Source organism: Hypanus sabinus, assembly GCF_030144855.1.
Source record: "Hypanus sabinus isolate sHypSab1 chromosome X1 unlocalized genomic scaffold, sHypSab1.hap1 SUPER_X1_unloc_8, whole genome shotgun sequence".
Lineage (NCBI taxonomy): Eukaryota > Metazoa > Chordata > Chondrichthyes > Myliobatiformes > Dasyatidae > Hypanus > Hypanus sabinus.
The window spans coordinates 68,662-94,387 of NW_026778977.1; positions in this window are offsets into that span (position 1 = coordinate 68,662).

The following is a 25,726-nucleotide window of genomic DNA, read 5'->3' on the forward strand; positions in this document are numbered from 1 at the left end:
TCAACGATTCAGGAACAGCTTCTTCCCCTCTGCCATCAGGGAGCAGGTACATGAGCCTGAAGACACACACTCAGCGATTCAGGTACAGCTTCTTCCCCTCTGTCATCAGGGAGGAGGTAAAGGGCCTGAAGACACACACTCAACGATTCAGGAACAGCTTCTTCCCCTCTGCCATCAGGGAGGGAGTACAGGAGCCTGAAGACACACACTCAACGATTCAGGAACAGCTTCTTCCCCTCTGCCATCAGGGAGGAGGTACAGGAGCCTGAAAACACACACTCAACGATTCAGGAACAGCTTCTTCCCCTCTGCCATCAGGGAGGAGGTACAGGAGCCTGAAAACACACACTCAACGATTCAGGAACAGCTTCTTTCCCTCTGCCATCACGGAGGAGGTCCAGGAGCCTGAAGACACACACTCAGCGATTCAGGAACAGCTCCTTCCCCTCTGCCATCAGGGAGGAGGTACAGCAGCCCGAAGTCACACACTCAGCGATTCAGGTACAGCTTCTTCCCCTCTGCCATCAGGGAGGAGGTACAGGAGCCTGAAGACACACACTCAGCGATTCAGGGTACAACTTCTTCCTCTCTGCCATCAGGGAGGAGGTACAAGAGCCTGAAGACACACACTCAGCGATTCAGGAACAGCTTCTTACCCTCTGCCATCAGGGAGGGGGTACAGGAGCCTGAAGACACACACTCAACGATTCAGGAACAGCTTCTTCCCCTCTGCCATCAGGGAGGAGGTACAGGAGCCTGAAAACACACACTCAACGATTCAGGAACAGCTACATCCCCTCTGCCATTAGGGAGGAGGTACAGGAGCCTGAAAACACACACTCAACGATTCAGGAACAGCTTCTTCCCCTCTGCCATCACGGAGGAGGTCCAGGAGCCTGAAGACACACACTCAGCGATTCGGGAACAGCTTCTTCCCCTCTGCCATCAGGGAGGAGGTACAGGAGCCTGAAGGCACACACTCAACGATTCAGGAACAGCTTCTTCCCCTCTGCCATCAGGGAGCAGGTACAGGAGCCTGAAGACACACACTCAGCGATTCAGGTACAGCTTCTTCCCCTCTGTCATCAGGGAGGAGGTAAAGGGCCTGAAGACACACATTCAACGATTCAGGAACAGCTTCTTCCCCTCTGCCATCAGGGAGGGGGTACAGGAGCCTGAAGACACACACTCAACGATTCAGGAACAGGTTCTTCCCCTCTGCCATCAGGGAGGAGGTACAGGAGCCTGAAAACACACACTCAATGATTCAGGAACAGCTTCTTCCCCTCTGCCATCAGGGAGGAGGTACAGGAGCCTGAAAACACACACTCAACGATTCAGGAACAGCTTCTTCCCCTCTGCCATCACGGAGGAGGTCCAGGAGCCTGAAGACACACACTCAGCGATTCGGGAACAGCTTCTTCCCCTCTGCCATCAGGGAGGAGGTACAGGAGCCTGAAGGCACACACTCAACGATTCAGGAACAGCTTCTTCCCCTCTGCCATCAGGGAGCAGGTACAGGAGCCTGAAGACACACACTCAGCGATTCAGGTACAGCTTCTTCCCCTCTGTCATCAGGGAGGAGGTAAAGGGCCTGAAGACACACACTCAACGATTCAAGAACAGCTTCTTCCCCTCTGCCATCAGAGAGGAGGTACAGGAGCCTGAAGACACACACTCAACGATTCAAGAACAGCTTCTTCCCCTCTGTCATCAGGGAGGAGGTAAAGGGCCTGAAGACACACATTCAATGATTCAGGAACAGCTTCTTCCCCTCTGCCATCAGGGAGGAGGTACAGGAGCCTGAAGACACACACTCAGCGATTCAGGAACAGCTCCTTCCCCTCTGCCATCAGGGAGCAGGTACAGGAGCCTGAAGACACACACACAGCGATTGAAGAACAGCTTCTTCCCCTCTGCCATCAGGGAAGAGGTACAGGAGCCTGAAAACACAGACTCAACGATTCAAGAACAGCTTCTTCCCCTCTGCCATCAGGGAGGAGGTACAGGAGACTGAAGTCACACACTGAGCGATTCAGGAAGAGCTTCTTCCCCTCTGCCATCAGGGAGGAGGTACAGGAGCCTGAAGACACACACTCAGCGATTCAGGAACAGCTTCTTCCCCTCTGCCATCAGGGAGGGGGTACAGGAGCCTGAAGACACACACTCAACGATTCAGGAACAGCTTCTTCCCCTCTGCCATCAGGGAGGAGGTACAGGAGCCTGAACACACACACTCAACGATTCAGGAACAGCTACTTCCCCTCTGCCATTAGGGAGGAGGTACAGGAGCCTGAAAACACACACTCAACGATTCAGGAACAGCTTCTTCCCCTCTGCCATCATGGAGGAGGTCCAGGAGCCTGAAGACACACACTCAGCGATTCGGGAACAGCTTCTTCCCCTCTGCCATCAGGGAGGAGGTACAGGAGCCTGAAGGCACACACTCAACGATTCAGGAACAGCTTCTTCCCCTCTGCCATCAGGGAGCAGGTACAGGAGCCTGAAGACACACACTCAGCGATTCAGGTACAGCTTCTTCCCCTCTGTCATCAGGGAGGAGGTAAAGGGCCTGAAGACACACATTCAACGATTCAGGAACAGCTTCTTCCCCTCTGCCATCAGGAAGGGGGTACAGGAGCCTGAAGACACACACTCAACGATTCAGGAACAGCTTCTTCCCCTCTGCCATCAGGGAGGAGGTACAGGAGCCTGAAAACACACACTCAACGATTCAGGAACAGCTTCTTCCCCTCTGCCATCAGGGAGGAGGTACAGGAGCCTGAAAACACACACTCAACGATTCAGGAACAGCTTCTTCCCCTCTGCCATCACGGAGGAGGTCCAGGAGCCTGAAGACACACACTCAGCGATTCGGGAACAGCTTCTTCCCCTCTGCCATCAGGGAGGAGGTACAGGAGCCTGAAGGCACACACTCAACGATTCAGGAACAGCTTCTTCCCCTCTGCCATCAGGGAGCAGGTACAGGAGCCTGAAGACACACACTCAGCGATTCAGGTACAGCTTCTTCCCCTCTGTCATCAGGGAGGAGGTAAAGGGCCTGAAGACACACATTCAACGATTCAGGAACAGCTTCTTCCCCTCTGCCATCAGGAAGGGGGTACAGGAGCCTGAAGACACACACTCAACGATTCAGGAACAGCTTCTTCCCCTCTGCCATCAGGGAGGAGGTACAGGAGCATGAAGACACACATTCAACGATTCAGGAACAGCTTCTTCCCCTCTGCCATCAGGGAGGGGGTACAGGAGCCTGAAGACACACATTCAACGATTCAGGAACAGCTTCTTCCCCTCTGCCATCAGGGAGGAGGTACAGGAGTCTGAAAACACACACTCAACGATTCAGGAACAGCTTCTTCCCCTCTGCCATTAGGGAGGAGGTACAGGAGCCTGAAAACACACACTCAACGATTCAGGAACAGCTTCTTCCCCTCTGCCATCAGGGAGGAGGTACAGGAGCCTGAAGGCACACACTCAACGATTCAGGAACAGCTTCTTCCCCTCTGCCATCAGGGAGCAGGTACATGAGCCTGAAGACACACACTCAGCGATTCAGGTACAGCTTCTTCCCCTCTGTCATCAGGGAGGAGGTAAAGGGCCTGAAGACACACACTCAACGATTCAGGAACAGCTTCTTCCCCTCTGCCATCAGGGAGGGAGTACAGGAGCCTGAAGACACACACTCAACGATTCAGGAACAGCTTCTTCCCCTCTGCCATCAGGGAGGAGGTACAGGAGCCTGAAAACACACACTCAACGATTCAGGAACAGCTTCTTCCCCTCTGCCATCAGGGAGGAGGTACAGGAGCCTGAAAACACACACTCAACGATTCAGGAACAGCTTCTTTCCCTCTGCCATCACGGAGGAGGTCCAGGAGCCTGAAGACACACACTCAGCGATTCAGGAACAGCTCCTTCCCCTCTGCCATCAGGGAGGAGGTACAGCAGCCCGAAGTCACACACTCAGCGATTCAGGTACAGCTTCTTCCCCTCTGCCATCAGGGAGCAGGTACAGGAGCCTGAAGACACACACTCAACGATTCAAGAACAGCTTCTTCCCCTCTGCCATCAGGGACGAGGTACAGGAGCCTGAAGACACACACTCAACGATTCAAGAACAGCTTCTTCCCCTCTGCCATCAGGGAGGAGGTACAGGAGCCTGAAGACACACACTCAGCGATTCAGGTACAGCTTCTTCCCCTCTGTCATCAGGGAGGAGGTAAAGGGCCTGAAGACACACACTCAACGTTTCAAGAACAGCTTCTTCCCCTCTGCCATCAGAGAGGAGGTACAGGAGCCTGAAGACACACACTCAACGATTCAAGAACAGCTTCTTCCCCTCTGTCATCAGGGAGGAGGTAAAGGGCCTGAAGACACACATTCAACGATTCAGGAACAGCTTCTTCCCCTCTGCCATCAGGGAGGAGGTACAGGAGCCTGAAGACACACACTCAACGATTCAAGAACAGCTTCCTCCCCTCTGCCATCAGGGAGGAGTTACAGGAGCCTGAAGACAGACACTCAGCGATTCAGGAACAGCTCCTTCCCCTCTGCCATCAGGGAGGAGGTAAAGGGCCTGAAGACACACACGCAACGATTCAAGAACAGCTTCTTCCCCTCTGCCATCAGAGAGGAGGTACAGGAGCCTGAAGACACACACTCAACGATTCAAGAACAGCTTCTTCCCCTCTGTCATCAGGGAGGAGGTAAAGGGCCTGAAGACACACATTCAATGATTCAGGAACAGCTTCTTCCCCTCTGCCATCAGGGAGGAGGTACAGGAGCCTGAAGACACACACTCAGCGATTCAGGAACAGCTCCTTCCCCTCTGCCATCAGGGAGCAGGTACAGGAGCCTGAAGACACACACACAGCGATTGAAGAACAGCTTCTTCCCCTCTGCCATCAGGGAAGAGGTACAGGAGCCTGAAGACACAGACTCAACGATTCAAGAACAGCTTCTTCCCCTCTGCCATCAGTGAGGAGGTACAGGAGCCTGAAGTCACACACTGAGCGATTCAGGAAGAGCTTCTTCCCCTCTGCCATCAGGGAGGAGGTACAGGAGCCTGAAGACACACACTCAGCGATTCAGGAAGAGCTTCTTCCCCTCTGCCATCAGGGAGGAGGTACAGGAGCCTGAAGACACACACTCAGCGATTCAGGGTACAACTTCTTCCTCTCTGCCATCAGGGAGGAGGTACAAGAGCCTGAAGACACACACTCAGCGATTCAGGAACAGCTTCTTACCCTCTGCCATCAGGGAGGGGGTACAGGAGCCTGAAGACACACACTCAACGATTCAGGAACAGCTTCTTCCCCTCTGCCATCAGGGAGGAGGTACAGGAGCCTGAAAACACACACTCAACGATTCAGGAACAGCTACTTCCCCTCTGCCATTAGGGAGGAGGTACAGGAGCGTAAAAACACACACTCAACGATTCAGGAACAGCTTCTTCCCCTCTGCCATCAGGGAGCAGGTACAGGAGCCTGAAGACACACACTCAGCGATTCAGGTACAGCTTCTTCCCCTCTGTCATCAGGGAGGAGGTAAAGGGCCTGAAGACACACACTCAACGATTCAAGAACAGCTTCTTCCACTCTGCCATCAGAGAGGAGGTACAGGAGCCTGAAGACACACACTCAACGATTCAAGAACAGCTTCTTCCCCGCTGTCATCAGGGAGGAGGTCAAGGGCCTGAAGACACACATTCAACGATTCAGGAACAGCTTCTTCCCCTCTGCCATCAGGGAGGGGGTACAGGAGCATGAAGACACACACTCAACGATTCAGGAACAGCTTCTTCCCCTCTGCCATCAGGGAGGAGGTACAGGAGTCTGAAAACACACACTCAACGATTCAGGAACAGCTTCTTCCCCTCTGCCATTAGGGAGGAGGTACAGGAGCCTGAAAACACACACTCAACGATTCAGGAACAGCTTCTTCCCCTCTGCCATCACGGAGGAGGTCCAGGAGCCTGAAGACACACACTCAGCGATTCAGGAACAGCTTCTTCCCCTCTGCCATCAGGGAGGAGGTACAGGAGCCTGAAGTCACACACTCAACGATTCAGGAACGGCTTCTTCCCCTCTGCCATCAGGGAGCAGGTACAGGAGCCTGAAGACACACACTCAGCGATTCAGGTACAGCTTCTTCCCCTCTGTCATCAGGGAGGAGGTAAAGGGCCTGAAGACACACATTCAATGATTCAGGAACAGCTTCTTCCCCTCTGCCATCAGAGAGGAGGTACAGGAGCCTGAAGACACACACTCAACGATTCAAGAACAGCTTCTTCCCCTCTGTCATCAGGGAGGAGGTAAAGGGCCTGAAGACACACATTCAATGATTCAGGAACAGCTTCTTCCCCTCTGCCATCAGGGAGGAGGTACAGGAGCCTGAAGACACACACTCAGCGATTCAGGAACAGCTTCTTCCCCTCTGCCATCAGGGAGGAGGTACAGGAGCCTGAAGGCACACACTCAACGATTCAGGAACAGCTTCTTCCCCTCTGCCATCAGGGAGCAGGTACAGGAGCCTGAAGACACACACTCAGCGATTCAGGTACAGCTTCTTCCCCTCTGTCATCAGGGAGGAGGTAAAGGGCCTGAAGACACACACTCAACGATTCAAGAACAGCTTCTTCCCCTCTGCCATCAGAGAGGAGGTACAGGAGCCTGAAGACACACACTCAACGATTCAAGAACAGCTTCTTCCCCTCTGTCATCAGGGAGGAGGTAAAGGGCCTGAAGACACACATTCAATGATTCAGGAACAGCTTCTTCCCCTCTGCCATCAGGGAGGAGGTACAGGAGCCTGAAGACACACACTCAGCGATTCAGGAACAGCTCCTTCCCCTCTGCCATCAGGGAGCAGGTACAGGAGCCTGAAGACACACACACAGCGATTGAAGAACAGCTTCTTCCCCTCTGCCATCAGGGAAGAGGTACAGGAGCCTGAAGACACAGACTCAACGATTCAAGAACAGCTTCTTCCCCTCTGCCATCAGGGAGGAGGTACAGGAGACTGAAGTCACACACTGAGCGATTCAGGAAGAGCTTCTTCCCCTCTGCCATCAGGGAGGAGGTACAGGAGCCTGAAGACACACACTCAGCGATTCAGGAACAGCTTCTTCCCCTCTGCCATCAGGGAGGGGGTACAGGAGCCTGAAGACACACACTCAACGATTCAGGAACAGCTTCTTCCCCTCTGCCATCAGGGAGGAGGTACAGGAGCCTGAAAACACACACTCAACGATTCAGGAACAGCTACTTCCCCTCTGCCATTAGGGAGGAGGTACAGGAGCCTGAAAACACACACTCAACGATTCAGGAACAGCTTCTTCCCCTCTGCCATCACGGAGGAGGTCCAGGAGCCTGAAGACACACACTCAGCGATTCGGGAACAGCTTCTTCCCCTCTGCCATCAGGGAGGAGGTACAGGAGCCTGAAGGCACACACTCAACGATTCAGGAACAGCTTCTTCCCCTCTGCCATCAGGGAGCAGGTACAGGAGCCTGAAGACACACACTCAGCGATTCAGGTACAGCTTCTTCCCCTCTGTCATCAGGGAGGAGGTAAAGGGCCTGAAGACACACATTCAACGATTCAGGAACAGCTTCTTCCCCTCTGCCATCAGGGAGGGGGTACAGGAGCCTGAAGACACACACTCAACGATTCAGGAACAGCTTCTTCCCCTCTGCCATCAGGGAGGAGGTACAGGAGCCTGAAAACACACACTCAACGATTCAGGAACAGCTTCTTCCCCTCTGCCATCAGGGAGGAGGTACAGGAGCCTGAAAACACACACTCAACGATTCAGGAACAGCTTCTTCCCCTCTGCCATCACGGAGGAGGTCCAGGAGCCTGAAGACACACACTCAGCGATTCGGGAACAGCTTCTTCCCCTCTGCCATCAGGGAGGAGGTACAGGAGCCTGAAGGCACACACTCAACGATTCAGGAACAGCTTCTTCCCCTCTGCCATCAGGGAGCAGGTACAGGAGCCTGAAGACACACACACAACGATTCAGGTACAGCTTCTTCCCCTCTGTCATCAGGGAGGAGGTAAAGGGCCTGAAGACACACACTCAACGATTCAAGAACAGCTTCTTCCCCTCTGCCATCAGAGAGGAGGTACAGGAGCCTGAAGACACACACTCAACGATTCAAGAACAGCTTCTTCCCCTCTGTCATCAGGGAGGAGGTAAAGGGCCTGAAGACACACATTCAACGATTCAGGAACAGCTTCTTCCCCTCTGCCATCAGGGAGGGGGTACAGGAGCCTGAAGACACACATTCAACGATTCAGGAACAGCTTCTTCCCCTCTGCCATCAGGGAGGAGGTACAGGAGTCTGAAAACACACACTCAACGATTCAGGAACAGCTTCTTCCCCTCTGCCATTAGGGAGGAGGTACAGGAGCCTGAAAACACACACTCAACGATTCAGGAACAGCTTCTTCCCCTCTGCCATCAGGGAGGAGGTACAGGAGCCTGAAGGCACACACTCAACGATTCAGGAACAGCTTCTTCCCCTCTGCCATCAGGGAGCAGGTACATGAGCCTGAAGACACACACTCAGCGATTCAGGTACAGCTTCTTCCCCTCTGTCATCAGGGAGGAGGTAAAGGGCCTGAAGACACACACTCAACGATTCAGGAACAGCTTCTTCCCCTCTGCCATCAGGGAGGGAGTACAGGAGCCTGAAGACACACACTCAACGATTCAGGAACAGCTTCTTCCCCTCTGCCATCAGGGAGGAGGTACAGGAGCCTGAAAACACACACTCAACGATTCAGGAACAGCTTCTTCCCCTCTGCCATCAGGGAGGAGGTACAGGAGCCTGAAAACACACACTCAACGATTCAGGAACAGCTTCTTTCCCTCTGCCATCACGGAGGAGGTCCAGGAGCCTGAAGACACACACTCAGCGATTCAGGAACAGCTCCTTCCCCTCTGCCATCAGGGAGGAGGTACAGCAGCCCGAAGTCACACACTCAGCGATTCAGGTACAGCTTCTTCCCCTCTGCCATCAGGGAGCAGGTACAGGAGCCTGAAGACACACACTCAACGATTCAAGAACAGCTTCTTCCCCTCTGCCATCAGGGACGAGGTACAGGAGCCTGAAGACACACACTCAACGATTCAAGAACAGCTTCTTCCCCTCTGCCATCAGGGAGGAGGTACAGGAGCCTGAAGACACACACTCAGCGATTCAGGTACAGCTTCTTCCCCTCTGTCATCAGGGAGGAGGTAAAGGGCCTGAAGACACACACTCAACGTTTCAAGAACAGCTTCTTCCCCTCTGCCATCAGAGAGGAGGTACAGGAGCCTGAAGACACACACTCAACGATTCAAGAACAGCTTCTTCCCCTCTGTCATCAGGGAGGAGGTAAAGGGCCTGAAGACACACATTCAACGATTCAGGAACAGCTTCTTCCCCTCTGCCATCAGGGAGGAGGTACAGGAGCCTGAAGACACACACTCAACGATTCAAGAACAGCTTCCTCCCCTCTGCCATCAGGGAGGAGTTACAGGAGCCTGAAGACAGACACTCAGCGATTCAGGAACAGCTCCTTCCCCTCTGCCATCAGGGAGGAGGTAAAGGGCCTGAAGACACACACGCAACGATTCAAGAACAGCTTCTTCCCCTCTGCCATCAGAGAGGAGGTACAGGAGCCTGAAGACACACACTCAACGATTCAAGAACAGCTTCTTCCCCTCTGTCATCAGGGAGGAGGTAAAGGGCCTGAAGACACACATTCAATGATTCAGGAACAGCTTCTTCCCCTCTGCCATCAGGGAGGAGGTACAGGAGCCTGAAGACACACACTCAGCGATTCAGGAACAGCTCCTTCCCCTCTGCCATCAGGGAGCAGGTACAGGAGCCTGAAGACACACACACAGCGATTGAAGAACAGCTTCTTCCCCTCTGCCATCAGGGAAGAGGTACAGGAGCCTGAAGACACAGACTCAACGATTCAAGAACAGCTTCTTCCCCTCTGCCATCAGGGAGGAGGTACAGGAGCCTGAAGTCACACACTGAGCGATTCAGGAAGAGCTTCTTCCCCTCTGCCATCAGGGAGGAGGTACAGGAGCCTGAAGACACACACTCAGCGATTCAGGAAGAGCTTCTTCCCCTCTGCCATCAGGGAGGAGGTACAGGAGCCTGAAGACACACACTCAGCGATTCAGGGTACAACTTCTTCCTCTCTGCCATCAGGGAGGAGGTACAAGAGCCTGAAGACACACACTCAGCGATTCAGGAACAGCTTCTTACCCTCTGCCATCAGGGAGGGGGTACAGGAGCCTGAAGACACACACTCAACGATTCAGGAACAGCTTCTTCCCCTCTGCCATCAGGGAGGAGGTACAGGAGCCTGAAAACACACACTCAACGATTCAGGAACAGCTACTTCCCCTCTGCCATTAGGGAGGAGGTACAGGAGCGTAAAAACACACACTCAACGATTCAGGAACAGCTTCTTCCCCTCTGCCATCAGGGAGCAGGTACAGGAGCCTGAAGACACACACTCAGCGATTCAGGTACAGCTTCTTCCCCTCTGTCATCAGGGAGGAGGTAAAGGGCCTGAAGACACACACTCAACGATTCAAGAACAGCTTCTTCCACTCTGCCATCAGAGAGGAGGTACAGGAGCCTGAAGACACACACTCAACGATTCAAGAACAGCTTCTTCCCCGCTGTCATCAGGGAGGAGGTCAAGGGCCTGAAGACACACATTCAACGATTCAGGAACAGCTTCTTCCCCTCTGCCATCAGGGAGGGGGTACAGGAGCCTGAAGACACACACTCAACGATTCAGGAACAGCTTCTTCCCCTCTGCCATCAGGGAGGAGGTACAGGAGTCTGAAAACACACACTCAACGATTCAGGAACAGCTTCTTCCCCTCTGCCATTAGGGAGGAGGTACAGGAGCCTGAAAACACACACTCAACGATTCAGGAACAGCTTCTTCCCCTCTGCCATCACGGAGGAGGTCCAGGAGCCTGAAGACACACACTCAGCGATTCAGGAACAGCTTCTTCCCCTCTGCCATCAGGGAGGAGGTACAGGAGCCTGAAGTCACACACTCAACGATTCAGGAACGGCTTCTTCCCCTCTGCCATCGGGGAGCAGGTACAGGAGCCTGAAGACACACACTCAGCGATTCAGGTACAGCTTCTTCCCCTCTGTCATCAGGGAGGAGGTAAAGGGCCTGAAGACACACATTCAATGATTCAGGAACAGCTTCTTCCCCTCTGCCATCAGAGAGGAGGTACAGGAGCCTGAAGACACACACTCAACGATTCAAGAACAGCTTCTTCCCCTCTGTCATCAGGGAGGAGGTAAAGGGCCTGAAGACACACATTCAATGATTCAGGAACAGCTTCTTCCCCTCTGCCATCAGGGAGGAGGTACAGGAGCCTGAAGACACACACTCAGCGATTCAGGAACAGCTCCTTCCCCTCTGCCATCAGGGAGCAGGTACAGGAGCCTGAAGACACACACACAGCGATTGAAGAACAGCTTCTTCCCCTCTGCCATCAGGGAAGAGGTACAGGAGCCTGAAGACACAGACTCAACGATTCAAGAACAGCTTCTTCCCCTCTGCCATCAGGGAGGAGGTACAGGAGACTGAAGTCACACACTGAGCGATTCAGGAAGAGCTTCTTCCCCTCTGCCATCAGGGAGGAGGTACAGGAGCCTGAAGACACACACTCAGCGATTCAGGAACAGCTTCTTCCCCTCTGCCATCAGGGAGGGGGTACAGGAGCCTGAAGACACACACTCAACGATTCAGGAACAGCTTCTTCCCCTCTGCCATCAGGGAGGAGGTACAGGAGCCTGAAAACACACACTCAACGATTCAGGAACAGCTACTTCCCCTCTGCCATTAGGGAGGAGGTACAGGAGCCTGAAAACACACACTCAACGATTCAGGAACAGCTTCTTCCCCTCTGCCATCACGGAGGAGGTCCAGGAGCCTGAAGACACACACTCAGCGATTCGGGAACAGCTTCTTCCCCTCTGCCATCAGGGAGGAGGTACAGGAGCCTGAAGGCACACACTCAACGATTCAGGAACAGCTTCTTCCCCTCTGCCATCAGGGAGCAGGTACAGGAGCCTGAAGACACACACTCAGCGATTCAGGTACAGCTTCTTCCCCTCTGTCATCAGGGAGGAGGTAAAGGGCCTGAAGACACACATTCAACGATTCAGGAACAGCTTCTTCCCCTCTGCCATCAGGGAGCGGGTACAGGAGCCTGAAGACACACACTCAACGATTCAGGAACAGCTTCTTCCCCTCTGCCATCAGGGAGGAGGTACAGGAGCCTGAAAACACACACTCAACGATTCAGGAACAGCTACTTCCCCTCTGCCATTAGGGAGGAGGTACAGGAGCCTGAAAACACACACTCAACGATTCAGGAACAGCTTCTTCCCCTCTGCCATCACGGAGGAGGTCCAGGAGCCTGAAGACACACACTCAGCGATTCGGGAACAGCTTCTTCCCCTCTGCCATCAGGGAGGAGGTACAGGAGCCTGAAAACACACACTCAACGATTCAGGAACAGCTTCTTCCCCTCTGCCATCACGGAGGAGGTCCAGGAGCCTGAAGACACACACTCAGCGATTCAGGAACAGCTTCTTCCCCTCTGCCATCAGGGAGGAGGTACAGGAGCCTGAAGACACACACTCAGCGATTCAGGAACAGCTTCTTCCCCTCTGCCATCAGGGAGGGGGTACAGGAGCCTGAAGACACACACTCAACGATTCAGGAACAGCTTCTTCCCCTCTGCCATCAGGGAGGAGGTACAGGAGCCTGAAAACACACACTCAACGATTCAGGAACAGCTACTTCCCCTCTGCCATTAGGGAGGAGGTACAGGAGCCTGAAAACACACACTCAACGATTCAGGAACAGCTTCTTCCCCTCTGCCATCACGGAGGAGGTCCAGGAGCCTGAAGACACACACTCAGCGATTCGGGAACAGCTTCTTCCCCTCTGCCATCAGGGAGGAGGTACAGGAGCCTGAAGGCACACACTCAACGATTCAGGAACAGCTTCTTCCCCTCTGCCATCAGGGAGCAGGTACAGGAGCCTGAAGACACACACTCAGCGATTCAGGTACAGCTTCTTCCCCTCTGTCATCAGGGAGGAGGTAAAGGGCCTGAAGACACACATTCAACGATTCAGGAACAGCTTCTTCCCCTCTGCCATCAGGGAGCGGGTACAGGAGCCTGAAGACACACACTCAACGATTCAGGAACAGCTTCTTCCCCTCTGCCATCAGGGAGGAGGTACAGGAGCCTGAAAACACACACTCAACGATTCAGGAACAGCTTCTTCCCCTCTGCCATCAGGGAGGAGGTACAGGAGCCTGAAAACACACACTCAGCGATTCAGGAACAGCTTCTTCCCCTCTGCCATCACGGAGGAGGTCCAGGAGCCTGAAGACACACACTCAGCGATTCGGGAACAGCTTCTTCCCCTCTGCCATCAGGGAGGAGGTACAGGAGCCTGAAGGCACACACTCAACGATTCAGGAACAGCTTCTTCCCCTCTGCCATCAGGGAGCAGGTACAGGAGCCTGAAGACACACACACAGCGATTCAGGTACAGCTTCATCCCCTCTGTCATCAGGGAGGAGGTAAAGGGCCTGAAGACACACACTCAACGATTCAAGAACAGCTTCTTCCCCTCTGCCATCAGAGAGGAGGTACAGGAGCCTGAAGACACACACTCAACGATTCAAGAACAGCTTCTTCCCCTCTGTCATCAAGGAGGAGGTAAAGGGCCTGAAGACACACATTCAACGATTCAGGAACAGCTTCTTCCCCTCTGCCATCAGGGAGGGGGTACAGGAGCCTGAAGACACACATTCAACGATTCAGGAACAGCTTCTTCCCCTCTGCCATCAGGGAGGAGGTACAGGAGTCTGAAAACACACACTCAACGATTCAGGAACAGCTTCTTCCCCTCTGCCATTAGGGAGGAGGTACAGGAGCCTGAAAACACACACTCAACGATTCAGGAACAGCTTCTTCCCCTCTGCCATCACGGAGGAGGTCCAGGAGCCTGAAGACACACACTCAGCGATTCGGGAACAGCTTCTTCCCCTCTGCCATCAGGGAGGAGGTACAGGAGCCTGAAGGCACACACTCAATGATTCAGGAACAGCTTCTTCCCCTCTGTCATCAGGGAGGAGGTAAAGGGCCTGAAGACACACATTCAATGATTCAGGAACAGCTTCTTCCCCTCTGCCATCAGGGAGGAGGTACAGGAGCCTGAAGACACACACTCAGCGATTCAGGAATAGCTCCTTCCCCTCTGCCATCAGGGAGCAGGTACAGGAGCCTGAAGACACACACACAGCGATTGAAGAACAGCTTCTTCCCCTCTGCCATCAGGGAAGAGGTACAGGAGCCTGAAGACACAGACTCAACGATTCAAGAACAGCTTCTTCCCCTCTGCCATCAGGGAGGAGGTACAGGAGCCTGAAGTCACACACTGAGCGATTCAGGAAGAGCTTCTTCCCCTCTGCCATCAGGGAGGAGGTACAGGAGCCTGAAGACACACACTCAGTGATTCAGGAAGAGCTTCTTCCCCTCTGCCATCAGGGAGGAGGTACAGGAGCCTGAAGACACACACTCAGCGATTCAGGGTACAACTTCTTCCTCTCTGCCATCAGGGAGGAGGTACAGGAGCCTGAAGACACACACTCAGCGATTCAGGAACAGCTTCTTACCCTCTGCCATCAGGGAGGGGTACAGGAGCCTGAAGACACACACTCAACGATTCAGGAACAGCTTCTTCCCCTCTGCCATCAGGGAGGAGGTACAGGAGCCTGAAAACACACACTCAACGATTCAGGAACAGCTACTTCCCCTCTGCCATTAGGGAGGAGGTACAGGAGCGTAAAAACACACACTCAACGATTCAGGAACAGCTTCTTCCCCTCTGCCATCACGGAGGAGGTCCAGGAGCCTGAAGACACACACTCAGCGATTCGGGAACAGCTTCTTCCCCTCTGCCATCAGGGAGGAGGTACAGGAGCCTGAAGGCACACACTCAACGATTCAGGAACAGCTTCTTCCCCTCTGCCATCAGGGAGCAGGTACAGGAGCCTGAAGACACACACTCAACGATTCAGGAACAGCTTCTTCCCCTCTGCCATCAGGGAGGAGGTACAGGAGTCTGAAAACACACACTCAACGATTCAGGAACAGCTTCTTCCCCTCTGACATTAGGGAGGAGGTACAGGAGCCTGAAAACACACACTCAACGATTCAAGAACAGCTTCTTCCCCTCTGCCATCACGGAGGAGGTCCAGGAGCCTGAAGACACACACTCAGCGATTCAGGAACAGCTTCTTCCCCTCTGCCATCAGGGAGGAGGTACAGGAGCCTGAAGGCACACACTCAACGATTCAGGAACGGCTTCTTCCCCTCTGCCATCAGGGAGCAGGTACAGGAGCCTGAAGACACACACTCAATGATTCAAGAACAGCTTCTTCCCCTCTGTCATCAGGGAGGAGGTACAGGAGCCTGAAGACACACACTCAATGATTCAAGAACAGCTTCTTCCCCTCTGTCATCAGGGAGGAGGTACAGGAGCCTGAAGACACACACTCAGCGATTCAGGAACAGCTCCTTCCCCTCTGCCATCAGGGAGGAGGTAAAGGGCCTGAAGACACACATTCAACGATTCAGGAACAGCTTCTTCCCCTCTGCCATCAGGGAGGAGGTACAGGAGCCTGAAGACACACACTCAACGATTCAAGAACAGCTTCCTCCCCTCTGCCATCAGGGAGGAGGTACAGGAGCCTGAAGACACACACTCAGCGATTCAGGAACAGCTCCTTCCCCTCTGCCATCAGGGAGGAGGTACAGCAGCCTGAAGTCACACACTCAGCGATTCAGGTACAGCTTCTTCCCCTCTGCAATCAGGGAGCAGGTACAGGAGCCTGAAGACACACACTCAACGATTCAAGAACAGCTTCATCCCCTCTGCCATCAGGGAGGAGGTACAGGAGCCTGAAGACACACACTCAGCGATTCAGGTACAACTTCTTCCTCTCTGCCATCAGGGAGGAGGTACAGGAGCCTGAAGACACACACTCAGCGATTCAGGAACAGCTTCTTACCCTCTGCCATCAGGGAGGGGGTACAGGAGCCTGAAGACACACACTCAATGATTCAGGAACAGCTTCTTCCCCTCTGCCATCAGGGAGGAGGTACAGGAGCCTGAAAACACACACTCAACGATTCAGGAACAGCTACTTCCCCTCTGCCATTAGGGAGGAGGTACAGGAGCGTAAAAACACACACTCAACGATTCAGGAACAGCTTCTTCCCCTCTGCCATCACGGAGGAGGTCTAGGAGCCTGAAGACACACACTCAGCGATTCGGGAACAGCTTCTTCCCCTCTGCCATCAGGGAGGAGGTACAGGAGCCTGATGGCACACACTCAACGATTCAGGAACAGCTTCTTCCCCTCTGCCATCAGGGAGGAGGTACAGGAGTCTGAAAACACACACTCAACGATTCAGGAACAGCTTCTTCCCCTCTGCCATTAGGGAGGAGGTACAGGAGCCTGAAAACACACACTCAACGATTCAGGAACAGCTTCTTCCCCTCTGCCATCACGGAGGAGGTCCAGGAGCCTGAAGACACACACTCAGCGATTCAGGAACAGCTTCTTCCCCTCTGCCATCAGGGAGGAGGTACAGGAGCCTGAAGTCACACACTCAACGATTCAGGAACGGCTTCTTCCCCTCTGCCATCGGGGAGCAGGTACAGGAGCCTGAAGACACACACTCAGCGATTCAGGTACAGCTTCTTCCCCTCTGTCATCAGGGAGGAGGTAAAGGGCCTGAAGACACACATTCAATGATTCAGGAACAGCTTCTTCCCCTCTGCCATCAGAGAGGAGGTACAGGAGCCTGAAGACACACACTCAACGATTCAAGAACAGCTTCTTCCCCTCTGTCATCAGGGAGGAGGTAAAGGGCCTGAAGACACACATTCAATGATTCAGGAACAGCTTCTTCCCCTCTGCCATCAGGGAGGAGGTACAGGAGCCTGAAGACACACACTCAGCGATTCAGGAACAGCTCCTTCCCCTCTGCCATCAGGGAGCAGGTACAGGAGCCTGAAGACACACACACAGCGATTGAAGAACAGCTTCTTCCCCTCTGCCATCAGGGAAGAGGTACAGGAGCCTGAAGACACAGACTCAACGATTCAAGAACAGCTTCTTCCCCTCTGCCATCAGGGAGGAGGTACAGGAGACTGAAGTCACACACTGAGCGATTCAGGAAGAGCTTCTTCCCCTCTGCCATCAGGGAGGAGGTACAGGAGCCTGAAGACACACACTCAGCGATTCAGGAACAGCTTCTTCCCCTCTGCCATCAGGGAGGGGGTACAGGAGCCTGAAGACACACACTCAACGATTCAGGAACAGCTTCTTCCCCTCTGCCATCAGGGAGGAGGTACAGGAGCCTGAAAACACACACTCAACGATTCAGGAACAGCTACTTCCCCTCTGCCATTAGGGAGGAGGTACAGGAGCCTGAAAACACACACTCAACGATTCAGGAACAGCTTCTTCCCCTCTGCCATCACGGAGGAGGTCCAGGAGCCTGAAGACACACACTCAGCGATTCGGGAACAGCTTCTTCCCCTCTGCCATCAGGGAGGAGGTACAGGAGCCTGAAGGCACACACTCAACGATTCAGGAACAGCTTCTTCCCCTCTGCCATCAGGGAGCAGGTACAGGAGCCTGAAGACACACACTCAGCGATTCAGGTACAGCTTCTTCCCCTCTGTCATCAGGGAGGAGGTAAAGGGCCTGAAGACACACATTCAACGATTCAGGAACAGCTTCTTCCCCTCTGCCATCAGGGAGCGGGTACAGGAGCCTGAAGACACACACTCAACGATTCAGGAACAGCTTCTTCCCCTCTGCCATCAGGGAGGAGGTACAGGAGCCTGAAAACACACACTCAACGATTCAGGAACAGCTTCTTCCCCTCTGCCATCAGGGAGGAGGTACAGGAGCCTGAAAACACACACTCAGCGATTCAGGAACAGCTTCTTCCCCTCTGCCATCACGGAGGAGGTCCAGGAGCCTGAAGACACACACTCAGCGATTCGGGAACAGCTTCTTCCCCTCTGCCATCAGGGAGGAGGTACAGGAGCCTGAAGGCACACACTCAACGATTCAGGAACAGCTTCTTCCCCTCTGCCATCAGGGAGCAGGTACAGGAGCCTGAAGACACACACACAGCGATTCAGGTACAGCTTCATCCCCTCTGTCATCAGGGAGGAGGTAAAGGGCCTGAAGACACACACTCAACGATTCAAGAACAGCTTCTTCCCCTCTGCCATCAGAGAGGAGGTACAGGAGCCTGAAGACACACACTCAACGATTCAAGAACAGCTTCTTCCCCTCTGTCATCAAGGAGGAGGTAAAGGGCCTGAAGACACACATTCAACGATTCAGGAACAGCTTCTTCCCCTCTGCCATCAGGGAGGGGGTACAGGAGCCTGAAGACACACATTCAACGATTCAGGAACAGCTTCTTCCCCTCTGCCATCAGGGAGGAGGTACAGGAGTCTGAAAACACACACTCAACGATTCAGGAACAGCTTCTTCCCCTCTGCCATTAGGGAGGAGGTACAGGAGCCTGAAAACACACACTCAACGATTCAGGAACAGCTTCTTCCCCTCTGCCATCACGGAGGAGGTCCAGGAGCCTGAAGACACACACTCAGCGATTCGGGAACAGCTTCTTCCCCTCTGCCATCAGGGAGGAGGTACAGGAGCCTGAAGGCACACACTCAATGATTCAGGAACAGCTTCTTCCCCTCTGTCATCAGGGAGGAGGTAAAGGGCCTGAAGACACACATTCAATGATTCAGGAACAGCTTCTTCCCCTCTGCCATCAGGGAGGAGGTACAGGAGCCTGAAGACACACACTCAGCGATTCAGGAACAGCTCCTTCCCCTGTGCCATCAGGGAGCAGGTACAGGAGCCTGAAGACACACACACAGCGATTGAAGAACAGCTTCTTCCCCTCTGCCATCAGGGAAGAGGTACAGGAGCCTGAAGACACAGACTCAACGATTCAAGAACAGCTTCTTCCCCTCTGCCATCAGGGAGGAGGTACAGGAGCCTGAAGTCACACACTGAGCGATTCAGGAAGAGCTTCTTCCCCTCTGCCATCAGGGAGGAGGTACAGGAGCCTGAAGACACACACTCAGTGATTCAGGAAGAGCTTCTTCCCCTCTGCCATCAGGGAGGAGGTACAGGAGCCTGAAGACACACACTCAGCGATTCAGGGTACAACTTCTTCCTCTCTGCCATCAGGGAGGAGGTACAGGAGCCTGAAGACACACACTCAGCGATTCAGGAACAGCTTCTTACCCTCTGCCATCAGGGAGGGGTACAGGAGCCTGAAGACACACACTCAACGATTCAGGAACAGCTTCTTCCCCTCTGCCATCAGGGAGGAGGTACAGGAGCCTGAAAACACACACTCAACGATTCAGGAACAGCTACTTCCCCTCTGCCATTAGGGAGGAGGTACAGGAGCGTAAAAACACACACTCAACGATTCAGGAACAGCTTCTTCCCCTCTGCCATCACGGAGGAGGTCCAGGAGCCTGAAGACACACACTCAGCGATTCGGGAACAGCTTCTTCCCCTCTGCCATCAGGGAGGAGGTACAGGAGCCTGAAGGCACACACTCAACGATTCAGGAACAGCTTCTTCCCCTCTGCCATCAGGGAGCAGGTACAGGAGCCTGAAGACACACACTCAACGATTCAGGAACAGCTTCTTCCCCTCTGCCATCAGGGAGGAGGTACAGGAGTCTGAAAACACACACTCAACGATTCAGGAACAGCTTCTTCCCCTCTGACATTAGGGAGGAGGTACAGGAGCCTGAAAACACACACTCAACGATTCAAGAACAGCTTCTTCCCCTCTGCCATCACGGAGGAGGTCCAGGAGCCTGAAGACACACACTCAGCGATTCAGGAACAGCTTCTTCCCCTCTGCCATCAGGGAGGAGGTACAGGAGCCTGAAGGCACACACTCAACGATTCAGGAACGGCTTCTTCCCCTCTGCCATCAGGGAGCAGGTACAGGAGCCTGAAGACACACACTCAATGATTCAAGAACAGCTTCTTCCCCTCTGTCATCAGGGAGGAGGTACAGGAGCCTGAAGACACACACTCAATGATTCAAGAACAGCTTCTTCCCCTCTGTCATCAGGGAGGAGGTACAGGAGCCTGAAGACACACACTCAGCGATTCAGGAACAGCTCCTTCCCCTCTGCCATCAGGGAGGAGGTAAAGGGCCTGAAGACACACATTCAACGATTCAGGAACAGCTTCTTCCCCTCTGCCATCAGGGAGGAGGTACAGGAGCCTGAAGACACACACTCAACGATTCAAGAACAGCTTCCTCCCCTCTGCCATCAGGGAGGAGGTACAGGAGCCTGAAGACACACACTCAGCGATTCAGGAACAGCTCCTTCCCCTCTGCCATCAGGGAGGAGGTACAGCAGCCTGAAGTCACACACTCAGCGATTCAGGTACAGCTTCTTCCCCTCTGCAATCAGGGAGCAGGTACAGGAGCCTGAAGACACACACTCAACGATTCAAGAACAGCTTCATCCCCTCTGCCATCAGGGAGGAGGTACAGGAGCCTGAAGACACACACTCAGCGATTCAGGTACAACTTCTTCCTCTCTGCCATCAGGGAGGAGGTACAGGAGCCTGAAGACACACACTCAGCGATTCAGGAACAGCTTCTTACCCTCTGCCATCAGGGAGGGGGTACAGGAGCCTGAAGACACACACTCAATGATTCAGGAACAGCTTCTTCCCCTCTGCCATCAGGGAGGAGGTACAGGAGCCTGAAAACACACACTCAACGATTCAGGAACAGCTACTTCCCCTCTGCCATTAGGGAGGAGGTACAGGAGCGTAAAAACACACACTCAACGATTCAGGAACAGCTTCTTCCCCTCTGCCATCACGGAGGAGGTCTAGGAGCCTGAAGACACACACTCAGCGATTCGGGAACAGCTTCTTCCCCTCTGCCATCAGGGAGGAGGTACAGGAGCCTGATGGCACACACTCAACGATTCAGGAACAGCTTCTTCCCCTCTGCCATCACGGAGGAGGTCCAGGAGCCTGAAGACACACACTCAGCGATTCGGGAAAAGCTTCTTCCCCTCTGCCATCAGGGAGGAGGTACAGGAGCCTGAAGGCACACACTCAACGATTCAGGAACAGCTTCTTCCCCTCTGCCATCAGGGAGCAGGTACAGGAGCCTGAACACACACACTCAGCGATTCAGGTACAGCTTCTTCCCCTCTGTCATCAGGGAGGAGGTAAAGGGCCTGAAGACACACCCTCAACGATTCAAGAACAGCTTCTTCCCCTCTGCCATCAGAGAGGAGGTACAGGAGCCTGAAGACACACACTCAACGATTCAAGAACAGCTTCTTCCCCGCTGTCATCAGGGAGGAGGTAAAGGGCCTGAAGACACACATTCAACGATTCAGGAACAGCTTCTTCCCCTCTGCCATCAGGGAGGGGGTACAGGAGCCTGAAGACACACACTCAACGATTCAGGAACAGCTTCTTCCCCTCTGCCATCAGGGAGGAGGTACAGGAGTCTGAAAACACACACTCAACGATTCAGGAACAGCTTCTTCCCCTCTGCCATTAGGGAGGAGGTACAGGAGCCTGAAAACACACACTCAACGATTCAGGAACAGCTTCTTCCCCTCTGCCATCACGGAGGAGGTCCAGGAGCCTGAAGACACACACTCAGCGATTCAGGAACAGCTTCTTCCCCTCTGCCATCAGGGAGGAGGTACAGGAGCCTGAAGGCACACACTCAACGATTCAGGAACGGCTTCTTCCCCTCTGCCATCAGGGAGCAGGTACAGGAGCCTGAAGACACACACTCAGCGATTCAGGTACAGCTTCTTCCCCTCTGTCATCAGGGAGGAGGTAAAAGGCCTGAAGACACACACTCAACGATTCAACAACAGCTTCTTCCCCTCTGCCATCAGAGAGGAGGTACAGGAGCCAGAAGACACACACTCAATGATTCAAGAACAGCTTCTTCCCCTCTGCCATCAGGGAGGAGGTACAGCAGCCTGAAGTCACACACTCAGCGATTCAGGAAGAGCTTCTTCCCCTCTGCCATCAGGGAGCAGGTACAGGAGCCTGAAGACACACACTCAGCGATTCAATAACAGCTTCTTCCCCTCTGTCATCAGGGAGGAGGTAAAGGGCCTGAAGACACACATTCAACGATTCAGGAACAGCTTCTTCCCCTCTGCCATCAGGGAGGAGGTACAGGAGCCTGAAGACACACACTCAACGATTCAAGAACAGCTTCCTCCCCTCTGCTATCAGGGAGGAGGTACAGGAGCCTGAAGACACACACTCAGCGATTCAGGAACAGCTCCTTCCCCTCTGCCATCAGGGAGGAGGTACAGCAGCCTGAAGTCACACACTCAGCGATTCAGGTACAGCTTCTTCCCCTCTGCCATCAGGGAGGATGTACAGGAGCCTGAAGACACACACTCAACGATTCAAGAACAGCTTCATCCCCTCTGCCATCAGGGAGGAGGTACAGGAGCTTGAAGACACACACGCAACGATTCAAGAACAGCTTCTTCCCCTCTGCCATCAGAGAGGAGGTACAGGAGCCTGAAGACACACACTCAACGATTCAAGAACAGCTTCTTCCCCTCTGTCATCAGGGAGGAGGTAAAGGGCCTGAAGACACACATTCAATGATTCAGGATCAGCTTCTTCCCCTCTGCCATCAGGGAGGAGGTACAGGAGCCTGAAGACACACACTCAGCGATTCAGGAACAGCTCCTTCCCCTGTGCCATCAGGGAGCAGGTACAGGAGCCTGAAGACACACACTCAACGATTCAAGAACAGCTTCATCCCCTCTGCCATCAGGGAGGAGGTACAGGAGCCTGAAGACACACACTCAGCGATTCAGGTACAACTTCTTCCTCTCTGCCATCAGGGAGGAGGTACAGGAGCCTGAAGACACACACTCAGCGATTCAGGAACAGCTTCTTACCCTCTGCCATCAGGGTGGGGGTACAGGAGCCTGAAGACACACACTCAATGATTCAGGAACAGCTTCTTCCCCTCTGCCATCAGGGAGGAGGTACAGGAGCCTGAAAACACACACTCAACGATTCAGGAACAGCTACTTCCCCTCTGCCATTAGGGAGGAGGTACAGGAGCGTAAAAACACACACTCAACGATTCAGGAACAGCTTCTTCCCCTCTGCCATCACGGAGGAGGTCTAGGAGCCTGAAGACACACACTCAGCGATTCGGGAACAGCTTCTTCCCCTCTGCCATCAGGGAGGAGGTACAGGAGCCTGAAGACACACACTCAACGATTCAAGAACAGCTTCTTCCCCTCTGCCATCAGAGAGGAGGTACAGGAGCCTGAAGACACACACTCAACGATTCAAGAACAGCTTCTTCCCCGCTGTCATCAGGGAGGAGGTAAAGGGCCTGAAGACACACATTCAACGATTCAGGAACAGCTTCTTCCCCTCTGCCATCAGGGAGGGGGTACAGGAGCCTGAAGACACACACTCAACGATTCAGGAACAGCTTCTTCCCCTCTGCCATCAGGGAGGAGGTACAGGAGTCTGAAAACACACACTCAACGATTCAGGAACAGCTTCTTCCCCTCTGCCATTAGGGAGGAGGTACAGGAGCCTGAAAACACACACTCAACGATTCAGGAACAGCTTCTTCCTCTCTGCCATCACGGAGGAGGTCCAGGAGCCTGAAGACACACACTCAGCGATTCAGGAACAGCTTCTTCCCCTCTGCCATCAGGGAGGAGGTACAGGAGCCTGAAGGCACACACTCAACGATTCAGGAACGGCTTCTTCCCCTCTGCCATCAGAGAGGAGGTACAGGAGCCTGAAGACACACACTCAACGATTCAGGAACAGCTTCTTCCCCTCTGCCATCACGGAGGAGGTCCAGGAGCCTGAAGACACACACTCAGCGATTCGGGAACAGCTTCTTCCCCTCTGCCATCAGGGAGGAGGTACAGGAGCCTGAAGGCACACACTCAACGATTCAGGAACAGCTTCTTCCCCTCTGCCATCAGGGAGCAGGTACAGGAGCCTGAAGACACACACTCAGCGATTCAGGTACAGCTTCTTCCCCTCTGTCATCAGGGAGGAGGTAAAGGGCCTGAAGACACACATTCAACGATTCAGGAACAGCTTCTTCCCCTCTGCCATCAGGGAGCGGGTACAGGAGCCTGAAGACACACACTCAACGATTCAGGAACAGCTTCTTCCCCTCTGCCATCAGGGAGGAGGTACAGGAGCCTGAAAACACACACTCAACGATTCAGGAACAGCTTCTTCCCCTCTGCCATCAGGGAGGAGGTACAGGAGCCTGAAAACACACACTCAGCGATTCAGGAACAGCTTCTTCCCCTCTGCCATCACGGAGGAGGTCCAGGAGCCTGAAGACACACACTCAGCGATTCGGGAACAGCTTCTTCCCCTCTGCCATCAGGGAGGAGGTACAGGAGCCTGAAGGCACACACTCAACGATTCAGGAACAGCTTCTTCCCCTCTGCCATCAGGGAGCAGGTACAGGAGCCTGAAGACACACACACAGCGATTCAGGTACAGCTTCATCCCCTCTGTCATCAGGGAGGAGGTAAAGGGCCTGAAGACACACACTCAACGATTCAAGAACAGCTTCTTCCCCTCTGCCATCAGAGAGGAGGTACAGGAGCCTGAAGACACACACTCAACGATTCAAGAACAGCTTCTTCCCCTCTGTCATCAAGGAGGAGGTAAAGGGCCTGAAGACACACATTCAACGATTCAGGAACAGCTTCTTCCCCTCTGCCATCAGGGAGGGGGTACAGGAGCCTGAAGACACACATTCAACGATTCAGGAACAGCTTCTTCCCCTCTGCCATCAGGGAGGAGGTACAGGAGTCTGAAAACACACACTCAACGATTCAGGAACAGCTTCTTCCCCTCTGCCATTAGGGAGGAGGTACAGGAGCCTGAAAACACACACTCAACGATTCAGGAACAGCTTCTTCCCCTCTGCCATCACGGAGGAGGTCCAGGAGCCTGAAGACACACACTCAGCGATTCGGGAACAGCTTCTTCCCCTCTGCCATCAGGGAGGAGGTACAGGAGCCTGAAGGCACACACTCAATGATTCAGGAACAGCTTCTTCCCCTCTGTCATCAGGGAGGAGGTAAAGGGCCTGAAGACACACATTCAATGATTCAGGAACAGCTTCTTCCCCTCTGCCATCAGGGAGGAGGTACAGGAGCCTGAAGACACACACTCAGCGATTCAGGAACAGCTCCTTCCCCTGTGCCATCAGGGAGCAGGTACAGGAGCCTGAAGACACACACACAGCGATTGAAGAACAGCTTCTTCCCCTCTGCCATCAGGGAAGAGGTACAGGAGCCTGAAGACACAGACTCAACGATTCAAGAACAGCTTCTTCCCCTCTGCCATCAGGGAGGAGGTACAGGAGCCTGAAGTCACACACTGAGCGATTCAGGAAGAGCTTCTTCCCCTCTGCCATCAGGGAGGAGGTACAGGAGCCTGAAGACACACACTCAGTGATTCAGGAA